Here is a 19,838-nt window from a genome sequence, read left to right as displayed (position 1 = left end):
GAGTTTTTTTTGAAGCAACTTTTCATTCTCTGGATTGTTTCAATTTAATATTTGTTGTCCTTCACTAAAAAAAAACCATCAGCAAGATAGTTAATTGAAATTTAGATAAACCGGTTTTCTATCATTTTCTCCTGGTCAAGATTGTCAAAGTAAAATTAAAATGGAAATTTCTGCAAATATGTTTGGATACAGGTTCATGTCCATGAACTAGGGTAGTATAGAAGACGATATACAAAGTGATGATTAAAAGGTTGGTGTTTACATTCGGATTTCCTTTCAATTTCCTTTTAGGAGCCTACATTTGGCTTGGTGGAAGAAGGACCCTGGAGCTTGTTTATCCTGAAAATGATGATCTCAAACGTCGTTGTCATTGAGACTGTTCTGTGTTGGGGAGGTGGTTGAGGTAGGGTGGGTTGAGGGAGTTGGGGCCACTAGGGGAAGAGAAGTTTAGAGAAGGCCACTGAATATTTGTTTCTTAATTAGAGGCTTTGTTGTCTTGACAAGAGCAAAACAAATTGTGTTGAGTGAGATTCTTAAGGCCTCTAAGAAGTTTTTCTTTAAGGGAATAGAAATATATATCTCAGTTAACAGACATAACAGTAAAATGCTCAAGTGCCAAATGTATAATTTGATGCGACCAACACCCTGATCCACATATGCAGAATATACCAAACACCCCATAGAGCTGCTTTATGTCCCAGCTAACCGCATCCCTTTACCCTACCACCACTGTTCTGTCTTGCTTTACATGTTCTTGAACATCATATAAAAGGAATTATACCATATGTAGTTTTTTTTTATGATTAGCTTCCCTTGAGCAGTGGATACCTGGTTTTCTGTTTCTAAGTAGAAGAAATGTAGTGAGTAGAAGTGTATGTGGATGAAATATTTTTCTTTTTGTTTTTTCTTTTTTTTTTTGTCCTAAAATTTAAAGATGTGTCGGCATACATTAGCTATTTCCAATGCATTAAATGAGCTATGCTAATGTGTAAAAGGAGATAGTTCCTAACCCCACCAATTAAAAAAAAAACTTATTGTGCATTATAGGGAATATTTTCTGAGGTTCCCTTTACTTCTAAATAGAAGTGGCAGGCTCATCTGACCACTTTCTGATGTAGTATCCAACAAAATCTGGTTTTATAAGTGTTTATTTCTTATATTTAGACCCTATCTTTAAAAGACACAAACTTATGATCAGAAAAGGCCAGACAAAATAATCAATATGTAGATAAGTTTAAAGAAGTTATTTAGTGTTAAGAACTTGTGAGGATTGGTAATCCTCTGCTTGCTCTATGTCCGAGCTAGGTCCAGATCTCTAATTTCTTTACATGCTTTTCTTCTATAAGCTCATCTAGTCCTGTGAGTTCAGATATGATCCAATAAGTTGAGGTATCCCAAATCTGTTTCCAGCCCAGATGTCTCTAGTACTAATCCCAAATGCCTCTTGGATATGTCTGGGCATCTTTGCTCATTTTTCTATTGTTTTGCTCATATTTTTCATTGATTTATGTTTTCTGGATAATAATACATTGTTGGTTATATTGTTGCCTCTCATCTTCCAGTGTGTGCCTTTTCTTTGGCCTTTGTTTATGGTGTCTTTTCTTACACTAAAATTTTGTTTGAATGTAGTCAGGTTTATTCATCTTTTCCTTTATATTTTGTGCTTTGGGTGTCTGGTTTAAGAAATCCTTTCCTACCTCAAAATCACAAAGATTATCTGTCTTTTTGCTAAAACTTTTAAACTATTATTCGTTTTGTTCTTTTTTAATCAGCTGTTTTTGTGCATGAGGTAGAGACCTAATTTTATTTTATTTATTTTATATATGAACAGCTAATTGTTCTAGCAGCATTTATTGAATAGTGTAACTTTTCTTTTATGGTTTGTAATGTCATTGATTTCAGATCAGGTTTCCACACATCCATGGATTGTTTATTCTTTTCCATCGGTCAGTTTGTATGACCTCTGTGACATTACCACACTATCATAATTGCTACAGCTTTATAATGAGTGTTAATACCCAGCAGGATATTAACAATAGTTAATATTCACCTATTGTCTTCAAAATTTTCTTGGGAATGACAGGCCCTTTCCTACTGTATATGAATTTCAGAGTCATCTTAAGTTCTATGAAAAACTTGAGTGTTATTGAAATTCATTAGGGCCTCAGTTTCTCCTCTGTGATATGCTGATAGTAATGGTTGCTATGACTACTTGTGATTAATTTTTTAGCGTGCTTAATGAATGGTTATTGTCAGTATCATCTTCATCATTATCAATGAATGAGCATTAACTCTGGCTTTAAGATCTTAAATTCAAAAATCCTACCTTCTAACCACAACCTCATATATTTGTTTATATTTACATTGTCCACTCCCTTACTCCCACTAACATTTTTTGACTTCTTCAAGATATATAGTGTTGAAACCATCGCTATTTTTCTAGTCTGTCAGTCCATTCCTGGCTTTATTTATTTTTTCCCATTCCTCACAAAAGTTGCTCCAGATCTTTACCATTCTATATCATTTACTTATTAAGACCTCTAATTGATACTACCAGGCTTATTTTGGGCTCAAATGACCTTGATTTTTAGTTACTAGAGAATCTTTCTTCACCATCATCTCTAAATGTGGTTATAATTCTACCTGTACTTAGCATCTGCCCTATCCTTCAAGTCTAATTGTTCCCTACATTCTAGAACTCATCCTCCAAGACCTTGCTCCATCAGTTGTCTTCTCTCAAATTTTCATTTTCTTGCTCTCTACTGGCCCTATAAAGTAGTGATTATCAGGCTTTCATGTTTCACCAACCAATAAATTTTTTAATTGAGGAAATCAGTGTGGGCTTGGCAAGTTTATTTTGTCAAGAAAAGATATTTAGAAGCAGTATAATAACAAAAAAACAGCTACCATCTACTACTGGAAGGCACTATAGCACAATAGTTAAGACCAAAAGACTCTGGAGCTAGACTGTTCGGAATTGGCTGTGCCAGGGTAAATTATATAACGTGTAAGAATGAAGACAATCCCTACCTCTTAAGGTTGTGTTGTATATACTAATTCAGTGAATTAATATATATGAAGCAGTGGAAACAGTACCTGGCACATAGACATGCACTGTAGTGTTAGCTTTTATCTTTGTCATAATTATTGTTTTTACATCACTATCAATACATCTTTTTTATTGAGCTGCACCTTGTTTTTTTTTTTACAGTGGTTGCCTTAGGGCTGTACAGTCTGTATGATGGTGCAGTGTGCCAGTACTAATCACATGTGGCTCTTGGGGACCTAATTAAGATTGCTCTAAGTATAAAATGCTTAAGGGGACCCCATGCTGATTTCTGGAGCTCTTTCTCTGTGTATCTCCCGCCTCCCCTTTCTCTACTCTGAAGATAATGCGTAAAGAGACAAAAAGTAGATTGTACAAGTTTATAGAGAGAAAAAAACAGGTTTCATGTGATGCAGAGAGGTGAATGTGTTGGACTTCTCAATAACAACTCTAAAAGCGAAAGGGTAATGAAGCAATGCTTCAAAATTCTGAAGAAAAATTTCTTATAATTTAGAGTTCTATACAAGCCACACTATCAGTCAGATATAAGGCTAGAATAAAGTTATTTTCAATCCTAAAATCTCTCAAATATACAGTTCATGCACCCTTTCTCAAGAAACTAATGGAGGATATGTAAAGTTTGGGGTTAGATAAATGATTATACGTCAGAAACTAAGCAAATTTTTAAAAAGGATTTTTATTAAATGTCAGTTTATATATTCAGATATTTTAAAAGAGATAAAACATTTTTAAAAAGAGGATTTTGATTTTGGCACTCTTATACTTCCCCTTTGTTTTTGAGGAACCACATTTTAACTGCCCTGCCTTACCCACAGTGCTGAGGAAATGCAGCAAACTGGAAATAAAAGCAAAACTAGAGAAACAAAATTGGTATCTTTAATGACAAATGGTAAAACTGTTTAAAAATCATCTTCCATAATACTTGTGCTTAAAACAAGCAGTATATGGAATTGCCTAATGGAAAATTCCTAGAGACACATGCAAGAATAGAGTGAACTTGGAAAAAACCTTTCTATCCTATAATTCTGTGAGTGTGTATTGAGATGCCACTTTTGCAGTCATTGACTAGAAAAAAGATTATAGTCAAAAAATAGAAAATTTATGTATTCATACATAATAAAGAGCTTAATTCTATATAGATCTTTGAAGTTTGTTTTTCACTTTTATAAGCCATGTTTTTTGCCTTAGAAATTCTGTACTTACTGTAATCATGATATGTAATCATTAAAAATATAGGGCACATTCTTATTTACCTCAGAAGTTTATGGAACTAGCCTACTCCAAGTGCTGATGAGCTAGGTACTAAAGAAAATGGAAATCTGACATGCTTTGTGATACCACTGTGCGGAGAATAAATTTGAGATTTAATATGTTGCTTTATATTATCAAACTTTTAAATTTATATTTGTCTTTGAGCTTATAAACTCAGAGATAGCTGCATTTTATATGGAACAATGCTATTCAGATTAAAGGCACCCAATAATATCTTGTTAATGGCTGATTTGTTAAGGAGATATGTAGGTTATAAAAATGTGGAAATAAACAATGTAAGAACATAAGCCATACCAGGTATAGAAGATGGATAATTTCCTGGTTCCTCCGTGTCAACTTAACGTATTTACCATGTCAGTTATGGCTATTCACATCTTTTCAGCCACATTTCTCTTTTGTTCACACAATTCTTAAGCATATTGGTTTTTGCTACTCCTGAGTAGCATACTATTTTTGACAAATTACTTCTTTAAATCAGAAGCTTTAAATTCCGCTTAAGACTTTCTGAGATGCGATTTCTCAGGTGTTAGCAAATCTAATAGTTAAAACTAATTTCATTTGCTACCTTAGTCCTGATTATTTTATGCCTGAACCACAGCAACAACCTGCCCAATATTTGACTTTGAGCCTCCAACTCTAAAATGTTCTATACAAAGCTTTAAAAATAGTTTTCCTGAATGTTTTTTTTAATACACTTTATTTTTTAGAGCAGTTCTAGGTTTATAGAGAAATTGGTCAGAACATACTCAGTTGCTCCTACTATTAATGTCTTGCATTAGTGTGGCACATTTGTTACGGTTGATAAACCAATATTGATTCATTACTATTAAAGTCCATATTTTACATTAGGGTTCACTGTTTATGTCATACAGTTCTGTAGGTTTTCACAAATGCATTATTTCATGTATCCAACATTGTAGTGTCATACAGAATAGTTTCATTGCCTGAAAAATGCCCTGTGTTCCATCTGTTCATCCCTACCCTTCCACCTCACACCCCTGGCAACTGCTGATCTTTTTATTATCTCTATAATTTTGCCTTTTAAATGAAATTTTTACTGTGCTTTAAAACCTGTGTCTCTAAAGTACATCCATATATGTGAAAAAAAGCAAGTTGCAGAAAATTTGTATAAAATCCTATTTATAATTTTTTTTTAATTGGAGTATGGTTGCTTCACAGTATTGTGTTAGTTTATACTGTACAGCAAAGTATATCATCTGTACATATACATATACCCCCTCTTTTTTGGATTTCCTTCTCATTTAGGTCACCACAGAGCAGTGAGTAGAGTTCCCTGTGCTGTACACTAGGTTCTCATTAGTTATCTATTTTATACATAGTGTATGTATGTCATTCCCAATCTCCCAATTCCCAAAATCCTGTTTACAAATTTTTAACACTTACACATTCACATATTTCATTATGCATAGTAAATTTCTGGAAGGAGACATGGAAAAAATGATTACTTCTATGGAAAGGAGAATGGGGAAGAGTTGAGGTCTTTTACTTTCTACTTTTATTTGAATCTCTTACCATGTAAGGAATTTTATAATTTAAAATATTTTAATTATAAAGTTGAAAAAAATCTCTGGATGAAGATTTTTTTTTCAAACATGAAAGCACTGGGAATCACAGGAAAAGATCTAGAAATTGTAACTTAATAAAAATATTAAAATTCTGTACCTCAAAAATATCATAAACTGCGATCCACCATGCTATTTATCCATCTGTAATCGTTAAACTCAAGTTTTTATACCTAATATTCTCCTATGACTGTTCTTTGATTTCTTATTCCTTCTTCACACATTCATAACCTCCCATTAAGTATCTTCTTGACTCCTGTCTTAGGCTCAGTTTTGTTTTAAAGTTAGGGTCACAATTTTTATTCACCTTTTTTAGCAATTCTAATCTGCTTTATCCTGCTTTATTTTTATAAGCAATTATTACCTTCTAAAATGGTTTATTGGCTAGTTAGATATTTAGTTTGTATTTAGTTAGTTAGATATTTAGTTGTTTTGTCTCTGTGCCCCAGGCCATTTCCCACCACTAGAAAGTACACAAAGATTTTTGTCTTGTTCACTGATGAATCCTCAGTGCCTGACACTTGGTAGGTGCACAATAAAAATTTCTTGAATGAATAATTGAATTTTTTTTTTTTTAATCTTTGGCTGTGTTGGGTCTCTGTTGCTGCATGCGGGCTTTCTCTAGCTGTGGTGAGCAGGGGCTACTCTTCGTTGTATTGCGGGCTTCTCACTGCAGTGGCTTCTCTTGTTGCAGAGCACAGGCTCTAGATGTGCAGGCTTCAGTAGTTGTGGTGCACGGGCTTAGTTGCTCCATGGTGTGTGGAATCTTCTCGGACCAGGGATGGAACCCATGTCCCCTGCATTGGCAGGCGGATTCTTAACCACTGCACCACCTGGGAAGTCTGAATTGTTTTTTAAAATTAAATATCAGTTCCTATAATTCTGCTTCAGTTGGTGTATGTTGTTTAATTTGTTGTGTTATACAGTGATTATACTTCTCAAGTGTCTAGATATTTTGGTCCAGAGGCTCGTGTTCTTTCCTGTGCTTTCTGATAATGGATATGGAAGATGAGCAAAAGGGTAGACCCTAGTTTTTATTCCTTCCCACAAGTTTAAGGAACAGAAAGCAGAGGGCTCCAGGCACCACAGAAGAGCTTTAGTGCTCTCTCTCTGCTGGTTCCTGTTTCACTGGCCAACTCCTCTGGTAAAGATTTGCCTTGAAATTCGTAATTCAGCAGCAGAAAGGTGTTGTAGTCCATCAAAACCCTGGAGGTTTGGGGAAGGAGTGGTGGAGTGACTGTCCGCTGCTCTAGAGTATCTGGTCAGCCCACACTCTTTTTCCTCAGCAACTCACTTTAACAGACATTATCCTATGCTGGGAAGCCTGATCTGTTGCTGATGATTTCTGTAGTAATCAGTTGTCTGGTACTGATTGTCCCAAAGTGGGATGATCAGTGGGGGAGTGGCAGGAACAATACTTAAAAACTTCTGATCCTAAGTAGGGTTTCTTCACAGTTTTTTATCTTTTTGTTTTTGTTTTTTGGCACACGGGCTTAGTTGCTCCGCAGCATGTGGGATCTTCCTGGAGCTGGGATCGAACCCGTGACCTCTGCATTGGCAGGCAGATTCTTAACCACTGCACCACCTAGGAAGCTCCACAGTTTTTTATCTTATTCCTCAAGCCCTTACTTCCTTTGTATACTTACCCAGGGTTAATTTGGAGAGAGGAAGCCAGCATCCCTTACTGTATCTCAGGAATCCTTCGTAAGAAGCCCACTTTAAATGTAAAGACACAGATAGGTTAAAAGTAAAAAAAAATGGAGAAAGATCTACTATGCTAATACTCATCAAAGAAAAGTGTAGTTGCTGTATTCAGACAAAACAGACTTCAGAACAAGGAAAATTATCAGTGATAGGAAAGGGCATTACATAATGATAAAGAGGTCAATGCTCCAAAAAGATACAACAACCTTTAATGTGTCTATGTCTAACAACAGAGCGTTAAGGCAGCTGAGGCAAAAACTGATAGAACTGCAAGGAGAAATAGACAAATCCACTGTTACAGCTGGAGACTTCATCACCTCTCTTTCTGTAATTGATAGATCTAGCAGGCAGAAAATCAGTGAGGATGTAGTTGAACTCTATAGCACCATCAGGCAACTGGATCTAATTGACATTTATAGAATTCTTCACCCAGCAACAGCAAAATACACATTCTTCTCAAAAAAGATAGACATTTGTCAGTATAAAAAATAACTTGTATGCAAAAAGATATAAACAGTTAAAGTTAATAGATATACAGTATATTTAGAAAAATGTGTACAATGAGGTTTAACATTTATAATATTAAAAGAGCTCTTAGAAATTGACATCAAGGAAACAAACAATTCTACAGAAAAATGGGTGGTCAAAGAATACGAATTTAGGAAAGAGTAAATCCAAATGTGAAAAGATGCTTAAAATCAGGAAAATGCCAGTTAGGCCAACATAACAGATTGGCTAACCTTTTTTTTTTGATTCAACTAACATTTATTAAATACCTGTTTATTAGGTGACAGGTACTAGGCTGAGCACAGACCTAGTTTAGTGCTCACCAAAGCATTGTGAAGCAGATCTTATCCTTGTTTTACAGTTGAAGAAAGAGGATCAGATAGGTAAATTGACTTGACAAAAATCACATAAAGAAAATGGGAATTCACTCTACTGGAACTATTTCTTTTTCTTTTCTTTTTGAGGAGTAATCCATTCAAATGGTAATGTGTGTGTATGTGTATCTAGATAGATAGGTATTTATGTTTTGAGTTGAAGTTTCCCCCGCCTAAGTCCAATCCACCCATTTCCCATGCCAACACCACTTGTCTCACAACCATTTTTATTAGTTTCTCATGTATTTCCTGGAGCTTTTTTAGACAAATACAAGTTTATTTTATACGCCTTAAAAAAAAAAAAAAAAACACAAAAAGCAGAAACCAAAGGCTATAATAAGGCACTATGTTTCACAACTCACTTGAGTTATTTAAATAGCTCCATGAGAGTCCTTATCCTTTAACAGCTGCATTGTATTTCACTGCAAGAGTGCCAGAGTTTATTTCACCAGCCCTTATGATGGATATTTGCATTGATTTCAGTCTTTTGCTTTTGAAAACAATGTGGTAATGAATAATACTGTGTATAATTTTCTCATGTGTTCAAGATTTCACAGAAATAAGATTGCCAGATCAAAGGGTATGTATGTATATGTGTGATTTTGATAGATATTGCCAAATTTCCTTGTGTTATATAAACAACAAGACTGCCCCCACAGCACTGTCATTAGAGTATGTTATCAAACTTTTGGATTTGGGACTCATAAGTGAAAATGTTTAGTCATAGTGTAGTTTTATTGTGCATGTCTCCTGTTACGAGTGAAGTGAAACATCTTTTCAGATTGGGCAAAATGTTAAATGACCAATAGCACCTGTTGCGAGTAGAGATCCAAGTAAAAGGGTATTGTTATACATTGCTGGTATAAATGTGAACTTTTTCAACCTATTTGCAAAACAGTCTGGCAACCTGTGTTAAAATGTTTTAAACTACATATATCTTTTGTCCTAGCTATATCATTCTTGGGAATCTGTCCTATAGGTATAAAGTACTAGGTAAGGATCTATCTATAAGAATATTCATTGTAGCATCATCCACAGTATCAAAAAACAAGTAACAAAGTGAAAGCTCATTAATAGGAAAATGTTTGAATGAATTAGTTTTTGTATCTTACCAAAAGGAATATATTAAAGCAGTGTGGCTTGAATTGTGATTTCCACAAGATACTGCTAAAACTAAATGAGAAAAAAAGCTGAAGAAAAGTTGTATAATATGATCCCAGTCTATAAAGCATCATCAGCACACATAAATGTTTGCATATTTGTGTGTGTGCCTGTTTGCACTCAAAATATTTATATTTGTAGATGTATATATATACACATGAGTATTTGTGTGTAACTATATGGGGGAAATAACGGAAAATACATATTACTTGGGATATAGGTTTGGTTGATTTAAGGCCAAAATAATAATGACTGAAATAAGATGGACATTAATTTTTTTTCTGTTCTGTAACAGTCCAGATATAATCAGTTCAAGATTGATACAGCACCCTCAGGTGTTAGGGATCCAGGCTCCTTCAACTTGTTAATCTGCTGTACTCAGTATGTGGCTTCTATTTCATGGCCTAAGATGGTTGTTCCAGCTCCTGCCAAGATATATTTGGGAATGGGAAATGGAAAAATAGTATACCTCTTCTTTTTAAGGGCATGTCACAGAAGCTGCAGCCATCATTTTCCACTTATAACTCATGGGCCAAAATGTAGTCACATGACCAGACCTCAGAGGGAGGCTAGGAAATATAGTCCTTGCTTGTGTAGCAATGTACCAAGCCAAAACCTGGGGGTTCTAATACTAAAGTAAGAAGAGAAGGAAGGACACTGAGAGACAATAGCAGTCTCGGCCACAATAGATTATTTATTCCTGCATTACAAATCAACCACAAAATTTAATGGCTTAAGACAATAATGATTTATTATTTCTCACCATGCTGTGTTTTGGCTAGAAAGTTTTTCTGTTGGTTTTCTCTGGGCTCATTCACGTGGCTCCCTTCACATGGTCTTTCATCCCAGACTTATTCACAGCATAGTGGCCTCAGGTGGTGTTCCGGAAGCTGAAAAAGGAAGCTGTAAAGCCTCTCTAAACCTCATCCAAAGAAGTCACAGCTACTGCACTCTGTGGTCAAAATAAGTCACAAGGCTAGCCTAAATTCAAGAAGTGGGGAATTAAGCTACTTTATTTTTTTTAAGCTCTTTATTGGAATATAATTCTTCACATTTTTAAATTACATTTTGAGGTACACCAAAGTGAATCAGCTGTATTTATACATATATCCCTATATCCCTTCCCTCCCGTGACTCCCTCCCACCCTTCCTGTCCTGGCCCTCTAAGGCATCACCCATCATCGAGTTGATCTCCCTTTATTATACAGCAACTTCCCACTAGCTATCTATTTTACAGTTGGTAGTATATATATGTCTATGCTACTTTCTCACTTCGTCCAAGCTACCCCTTCCCCCACACCCCCCCAACCCCGTGTCCTCCAGTCCATTCTCTGCATCTGCATCTGGATCCTTATTCTTGCCCTGTCACTGGGTTCATCAGTACCATTTTTTTAGATTCCATATATATGAGTTAGCATACGGTATTTCTTTTTCTCTTTCTGACTTACTTCACTCTGTATGACACACTCTGGGTCTATCCACCTCATTACATATAGCTCCATTTCATTCCTTTTTATAGCTGAGTAATACTCCACTGTATATATATGCCAAATCTTTATCCATTCATCTGTTGATGGGCGTTTAGGTTGCTTCCATGTCCTGGCTATTGTAAAGAGTGCTGCAATGAACATTATGGTACATGTGTCTTTTTGGATTATGGTTTTCTCTGGGTATGTGCCCAGTAGTGGGATTACTGGATCATACGGTAGTTCTATTTTTAGTTTTTTAAGGAACCTCCAAACTGTTTTCCATAGTGGTTGCACTAACTTACACTCCGACCAACAGTGCAGGAGAGTTCCCTTTTCTTCACACCCTCACCAACATTTATTGTTTCTAGATTTTTTGATGATGGCCATTCTGACCAGTGTGCGTTGATACCTCATTGTGACTTTGACTTGCATTTCTCCGGTGGTTAGTGATGTTGAGCATCTTTTCCTGTGTTTGTTGGCCATCTGTATGCCTTCTTTGGAGAAATGTCTATTTAGGTCTTCTGCCCATTTGTGGATTGGGTTATTTGCTTTTTAGGTATTCAGCTGCATGAGCTGTTTGTATATTTTGGAGATTAATCCTTTGTCTGTTACTTCATTGGCAAGTATTTTCTCCCATTCTGAGGGTTGTCTTCTTGTCTTGTTTATGGTTTCTTTCACTGTGCAAAAGGTTTTAAGTTTCATGAGGTCCCATTTGTTTATTCTTGATTTTATTTCCATGATTCTAGGAGGTGGGTCAAAAAGGATCTTGCTTTGATGGATGTCATAGAGTGTGCTGCCTATGTTTTCCTCTAGGAGTTTGATAGTGTCTGGCCTTACATGTAGGTCTTTAATCCATTTGGAGTTTCTTTTTGTGTATGGTGTTAGGAAGTGTTCTCATTTCATTCTTTTACATGTAGCTGTCCAATTTTCCCAGCACCACTTATTGAAGAGGCTGTCTTTTTTCCAATCTCTATGCTTACCTCCTTTGTCGAAGATAAGGTGCCCATATGTGCTTGAGTTTACCTCTGAGTTCTCTATTCTGTTCCATGGATCTTCCTTTCTATTTTTGTGCCAGTACCATACTGTCTTGATCACTGTGGCCTTGTAGTATACTTTGAAGTCAGGAAGCCTACTTCCACCAACTCTGTCTTTCCTTCTCAACATTGCTTTGGCTATTCGGGGTCTTTTGCATTTCCAAACAAATCATAAGATTTCTTGTTCTAGTTCTGTGAAAAATGCCGTTGGTAATTTGATAGGGATTGCATTGAATCTGCAAATTGTTTTGGGTAGTATAGTCATTTTCACAATGTTGATTCTTCCAGTCCAAGAACATGGTATGTCCCTCCATCTGTTTGTATTGTCTTTGATTTTTTTCATCAGTGTCTTTATGGTTTTCTGCATACAGGTCTTTTGCCTCCTTAAGCAAGTTTATTCCTAGGTATTTCATTCTTTTTGTTGCAGTGGTACATGGGAGAGTTTCCTTCATTTCTCTTTCTGCTTTTTCGTTGTTAGTGTATAGGAATGCAAGAGATTTCTGTGCATTAATTTTGTATCCTGCTACTTTACTAAATTCATCGATTAGTGCTAGCAGTTTTCTGGTAGAGGCTTTCAGGTTTTCTATGTATAATATCATGTCATCGGCAAAGAGTGACAATTTTACTTCTTCTTATCCAATTTGGATTCCTTTTATTTCATTTCTTCTCTGATTGCTGTGGCTAAAACTTCCAAAACTATGTTGAATAATAATGGTGAGAGTGGGCACCCTTGTCTTGTTCCTGTTCTTAGAGGGAATTCTTTTCAGCTTTTCACCATTTACAGTGATGTTGGCTTTTGGTTTCTCATATACAGCTTTTATTATGTTGAGGTAATTTCCTTCTCTGCCCATTTTCTGGAGACTTTTTATCATAAATGGATGTTGAATTTTGTCAAAAGCTTTCTGCGTCTATTGAGATGATCACATGGCTTTTATCCTTCAATTGTTGATATATCACATTGATTGATTGCGTATATTGAAGAATCCTTGCATTCCAGGGATAAACCTCACTTGGTCATGGTGTATGATCTTTTTAATGTGCTGTTGGATTCTGTTAGCTAGTATTTTGTTGAGGATTTTTGCATCTATATTCATCAGTGATATTGGCATGTAATGTTCTTTTTTTGTGACATCTTTGCCTGGTTTTGGTATCAGGGTGATGGTGGCCTCATAGAATGAGTTTGGGAGTGTTCCTCCTTCTGCTATATTTTGGAAGAGTTTGAGAAGGATGGATGTTAGCTCTTCTCTAAATGTTTGATAGAATTCACCTGTGAAGCCACCTGGCTCTGGGCTTTTGTTTGTTGGGAGATTTTTAATCACAGTCTCAATTTCAGTGCTTGTGATTGGGCTGTTCATATTTTCTGTTTGTTCCTGGTTCAGTCTTGGAAGATTGTACTTTTCTAAGAATTTATCCATTTCTACCAGGTTATCCAATTGATTGGCATAGAGTTGCTTGTAGTAGTCTCTCATGATCTTTTGTATTTCTGCGGTGTCCGTTGTTACTTCTCCTTTTTCATTTCTAATTCTCTTGATTTGCGTCTTCTCCCTTTTTTTCCTGACGAGTCTGGCTAATGGTTTATCAATTTTGTTTATCTTCTCAAAGAACCAGCTTTTAGTTTCATTGATCTTTGCTATTGTTTCCTTCATTTCTTTCTTATTTTTTTCTGCTCTGATCTTTATGATTTCTTTCCTTCTGCTCACTTTGGGGTTTATTTTGTTCTTCTTTCTCTGATTGTTTTAGGTGTAAGGTTAGGTTGCTTGTTCGATATTTTTCTTGTTTCTTGAGGTAGGACTGTATTGCTATAAACTTCCCTCATAGAACTGCTTTTGCTGCATCCCATAGGTTTTGGGTTGTTGTGTTTTCATTGTCATTTGTTTCTAGATTTTTTTGATTTCCTCTTTGATTTCTTTAGTGATTTCTTGGTTGTTTAATAGTGTATTGTTTAGCCTTCATGTGTTTGTATTTTTAGAGTTTTTTTCCTGTAATTGATATCTAGTCTCATGGCATAGTGGTCAGAGAAGATGCTTGATGTGATTTCAGTTTTCTTGAATTTACCGAGGCTTGATTTGTGACCCAAGGTGTGATCTATCCTGGAAAATGTTCCATGTGCACTTGAGAAGAAAGTGTATTCTGTCGTTTTTGGATGGAATGTCCTGTAAATATCAATTAAGTCGAGATGGCCTAATGTGTCATTTAAAGCTTGTGTGTCCTTATTTATTTTCTGTTTGGATGATCTGATCATTGATATAAGTGGGGTGTTGAAGTCTCCTACTATTATTGTGTTACTGTCGATGTCCCCTTTTATGGCTGTTAGCATTTGCCTTATGTATTGAGGTGCTCCTATGTTGGGTGCATAGATATTTACAATTGTTATATGTTCTTCTTGGATGGATCCCTTGATCATTATGCAGTGTCCTTCCTTGTCTCTTTTAATAGTCTTTACTTTAAAGTCTAATTTGTCTGATGTGAGTATTGCTTCTCCAGCTTTCTTTTGACTTCCATTTGCATGGAATACCTTTTTCCATCCCTTTACTTTCAGTCTATATGTGTCCTTTGGTCTGAAGTGGGTTTTTTGTAGGCAACATATAGAAGGGTCTTGCTTTTGTATCCATTCAGCCAGTCTGTGTCTTTTGGTTGGAGCATTTAATCTATTTACATTTAAGGTGATCATTGACATGTGTGTTCCTATTCCCATTTTCTGAATTGTTTTGGGTTTGTTTTTGTAGGTGTTTTCCTTCTCTTGTGTTTCCTGCTTAGAAAATTTCCTTTAGCACTTGTTGTAAGGCTGGTTTGCTGGTGCTGAATTCTCTTAACTTTTGCTTGTTTGTAAAGCTTTTCATTTCTCCGTCAAACCTGAATGAGATTCTTGCTGGGGAGAGTATTCTTGGCTGTAGGTTTTTCTCTCTTAGGACTTTCAGTATATCCTGCCATTCCCTTCTGGCCTGCAGAGTTTCTGCAGGAACATCAGCTGTTATCCTTATGGATTTTCCCTTATATGTTGTTTGTTGCTTTTCTCTTGCTGCTTTTAATATTTTTTCTTTGTGTTTAATTTTCATTAGTTTAATATGTGCCTTGGAGTATTTCTCCTTGGTTTTATTCTGTATGGGACTCTCTGTGCTTCTTGGACTTGATTAATTATTTGCTTTCCCATGTTGGGGAAGTTTTCCACTATAACCTCTTGAAATATTTTCTCAGACCCTTTCTTTTTTTTTTTCATCTTCTGGGATGCCTGTGATTCTAATGTTGGTGTGCTTAATGTTGTCACCAAGGTCTCTGAGACTGTCTTCCATTCTTTTTATTCTCTTTTCTCTTTCTTGCTCTGTGGCAGTTATTTCCCCCATTCTATCTTCCAACTCACTCATTCGTTCTTCTGCCTCAGTTACTCTGCTGTTTATACCATCTAGAGTATTTTTAATTTTGGTTATTTTGTTGTCTATTACTGTTTGTTTGCTCTTTAGTTCTTCTGAGTCCTTATTAACTGTTTCTTGTATTTTCTCTATTTTGTTGTTGAGATTTTGAATCATCTTTATTATTATTACTCTGAATTCTTTTTCAGGCAGTTTTCCTATTTCCTCTTCATTTATTTGGTCTTGTGGGATTTTTTTCCTGCTCCTTTGCCTACATGGTGTTTCTTTGTTTTCTCATTTTGTCTAATTTATAGGATTTGCCGTCTCCTTTCCCTATGCTGTCTAGTAGTAATTCCTCATTTCTGCCCTCTGCCCCCTGTGGTGTGGTTTGTCCAGTGTCTTGAGTAGGCTTCCTGGTGCGGGGGGAGGGGGTCTGGTGTCTGCTTTCCGGTGTGTGGCTCTGTGTCTCTTCTCTCTGAAGAGCAGGGCCATGTCAGGTGGTGTGTTTTAGGGTATCTGTGAGGTTAATATGGCTTTAGGTAGTCTGTGTGCTGATGGGTGGGTTTGTGTTCCTGTCTCATTTTTAGTTTGGTGTGAGGTGCCCAGCACTGGCAGTTGCAGACAGTTTGATGAAGTCGGATCTTAGACTCTGATACAGGGCTCCGTGAGGGTTCTCTGCGATTAATCTTCCCTGTTTCTGAGGACTCCCTAGTAGCCTAGCATCCTGGATTCAGAGCTCCCTCCCCAGAGCCTCCTACTTGACTTCTGATGGAGTAGTCCAGACTTCAGAAGTTGCTTGTCCCGGCAATAAAGGGGTTCAAAGAAGACTGTCCAAGCCCCAGCTAATGGCAGAGTGTTGAGTCAAACAAATACTAAATCAAGGAAACACATACATGTATAAGACACACAAATACTGAGTCTAATAGAACATAAGGCCCTAGAAAGACCTGACAGGAGAACCCCAGTATGCAATCACACAGTCAAAGAGAAAGCCAACAGAAATTGACAACCAAAAAAAAAAAAACCACGCACACAAAAAAACACACCACAAACACAAATCCAGGGAGATTTTGAAAGCTAGGATCGCATATAATAAAGAGCAAGAGTACCCCCAGTTGGACTGAAGATTCTCAGAACAAAATCAGACAGTTATACTTAGAAGTAAGATAAAGACAAAACCTAATAATAAAAACCAAAGCAGTATGTCATCTGGAGAATAAATCAAGGAAACAGCAGACTGATAATATTGCTTATAAGTATATTAAGATAAAATAAACTAAAAAAGGATAGAAGACAGGGCAACAGAGGAGCATAGTGTGACTGGAAATATGAAAAGAAAAAGAAAAGAGAAAAAGATAGAAATGTATAAAAGAGAAGGAAAGAAGGTAGGAGAGAGAAAGTTAGCACTAGAAATACTTAGCTAGAAATAGAAATATGTAAAAAGTCAAAATATAAAAATAGAAGAAAAAATAGAATAAAAGAATCAAAAAATATGTTATAATATGTGTAGATCCCTTAGGACTAAGATTGAAATTAACAACAACAACAGAAAAAACCACAGACACAAACACATATCCAGGGAAATTTTGAAAGCTAGGATCAGATATGATAAAGAGCAGGACTACAACCAGACAGACTGAAGATTCCCAAAAGAAAATCAGACGATTATAATCAGAACTAAGAAAAAGACCAAACCTAATAATAAAAACCAAAGCAGTGTGTCATCTGGAGAATAAAGCAAGGAAACAGAGCCGAGCGATAATATTGATTATAACTATATTAAGATAAAATAAACTAAAAAAGGATAGAAGACAGGGCAACAGAAGAACGTAGTGTGACTGAAAGTATGAAAAGAAAGAAAAAAATAGAAATGTATAAAAGATAGAGATGAAAAGAAGGTAGGAGAGGTACAGTCAGCATTCCAAAAAACTTAGCTAGAAATAGAAATATAAAAAAAGGCTAAAAATTAAAAATAGAATAAAAAATAGAAAAAAAATGTTATAAAATGTGTAGATCCCTTAGGACTAAGATTGTAATTAATTAAAAAAGAAAAAAAAAAGTTAGAACTGACCCCAGAATGGACCAGAGCAATAGAATTAATAATAATATTTCTGTTTCCTTGGGGTCTCAGCTGTAACTGTCCTTCTACCTGCCTTGGGCTTTTTGTATTACTCTGTAACCAGCAGAGCTTCCTTTATTGTTCGTCCGTAAGCGCCAGTGTGTGGGGGGAGAGAGGATACGATAGTGGCTCCTTCCCCTGGGAGTGAGTCAGCAGTGGCACCCTGCCTGGGTTGCAGCAGCTTGGGCAGCTTGGGCGGTGCCTGTTGCAGAGGGACACCGGTCGCTCAGGCTGAGAGAGCGACTCCAACCTTGGCTCCTCCCCCCTGCTACGACTCCACCGGGGTGCCCTGCCTGGGTAACAGCAGCTCAGTTGGCCGTGGCGGTGCCTGTTGTAGAGGGGTGCCAGCGGCTCAGGTATAAGCAGAATGTCTCCAGAGCTGCGGGCTTTTGGCTCTTGGCTGCAGGCACTCTAGGTCAGCTCCACCTGGGGGCCTTTGTTATCCCTGAGTGCATTAGCCAGGCTCAGAGGGGTCCTTCCTTTGTCCATTGCAGGCACTGAGAGAGAGGCTACACCCACGGCTCCTCCTCCCTGCTTGTGAGTCAGCAGTATCAAGCCGCTGCCAAGGCCGCCCAGCTTTCCGTGGTAGGCATTCTCCATTGCGGATTTCTTCCCTCCTGTCCTCTCAGTCCGTCTCCCCACTGCCAACAATGTTTCTCATTGTGAACCACTTCTCCGGTTCCCACATTCCGCTCCCAGACCCCCTGTTCAGCTGTGAACCAACGTCTCAGTTCCGACACGCTGAGCCGTGGTGCAGACCCTCCATGTGTTTCACTCTTTCCCATCTGCTACAGATCAGCAGCTTCACCCTCTTTGAAAAGTCCCAAATGCCTCCCTTCTGATCCAGGGAAATTCCCTGTTGGAGAGGGGTTTCCCCATCAGATAAGGGACATTTCCCCAAATTTGCCAATCTCCCCTCTGTTTCAGATCCCCCTACCCCAGGCTGTGGGACCCATCCCTTTCCTTTCTTCTCCTCTTCTTTCTCTCTTTTTTATCCCCCCTCTGTCCTACCCAGTCATGTCGGGATCATTGCAGTCCTTTCTGGTGTCCGAGGTCATCTGCTGGTGTTCAGCTGGTTCTCTGTGGGAATTATTGCATCTTTTGATGTATTCCTGATCCACCTGTGGAGAGGGATGCATTCCACATCCTACTACTTCGCTGCCATCTTTCCTCCCCCCTAAACTACTTTTTGATAGTTAAAATGGCAAAGCTACATTGCAAAGAGGCATAAACAAAGGATGCATGAGCAAATATTATAACAATATAACATCACATTTTTACACTTATATGTGTATGTAAATTTTTGTCCACATATTCAAAGAAATATAAATAAGTACTGATATAGTTAAACAAACTCACGGTGAGCAGATACAAATATGACCACATCACTCTCTTGCTTATTGCCTTTCAGATTAAAACCCAAGCCCTTTAGCCTGTACCATTTCTGCTATATTATACTGTCTCCCAGGAGATGTAATAAAAACCAAGCAGAAAGATAAGTCATTTCTAGCTGAAGTCGTTGGGCTTCAAGTATGTTGTGGAATCTGAACTGGGCCTTGAAGGAGGAAGTTTTTGAATGGATGGAGACGGGCAAGTAGGCATAACCAGTAGTTCCTAATCTTATTAGGACCACCCTTTTAAAAAATTGAAATACAGCATACTGCAGAAATAAATGAAGTATCTATCGTAAAGTAAAAATATCCCTTTATCCACCACCCAGGAAACAATATTATCAGCTACATGGAAACCTCTTATGTGACCTCCCAATAACTATCTTGCCCGTCCTCCCCAAATGTAACCACTTATACTAATTTCTAACCATAGATTAGTTTTGCCTACTTTTGAATCATACATGAATGAGATTAAATGTGTATTTCACCATTATATTTGTAAGATTCATGTGTTATTTGTAGAAGTGGTTTGTTCATGTTCATTGCTATATTCAATTATGTGGAGAAACTAAATATATTTATCCATTCCGTTGTAGTTATTTGTATTGTTTCTACTTTGGGGCTGCTAATAATGGTACCACAGCATTCTTTCATATGTCACTTGGTGTGCGTGGGCAGACATTTCTGTTGAGAGAGTATATAGTGTTAAAATTCCTTCGTCATTGAGGTAGGTTCAAGTTTTGTAAAGAATGACAGTTTTCCAAATTTTATGTTTTTTGTATCCTCACCAGCAGTATATCAAAGTTTCAT

This window comes from Hippopotamus amphibius, chromosome 3 (genome assembly GCF_030028045.1).
Source record: "Hippopotamus amphibius kiboko isolate mHipAmp2 chromosome 3, mHipAmp2.hap2, whole genome shotgun sequence".
NCBI lineage: Eukaryota > Metazoa > Chordata > Mammalia > Artiodactyla > Hippopotamidae > Hippopotamus > Hippopotamus amphibius.
This window is presented reverse-complemented; position numbering follows the sequence as displayed.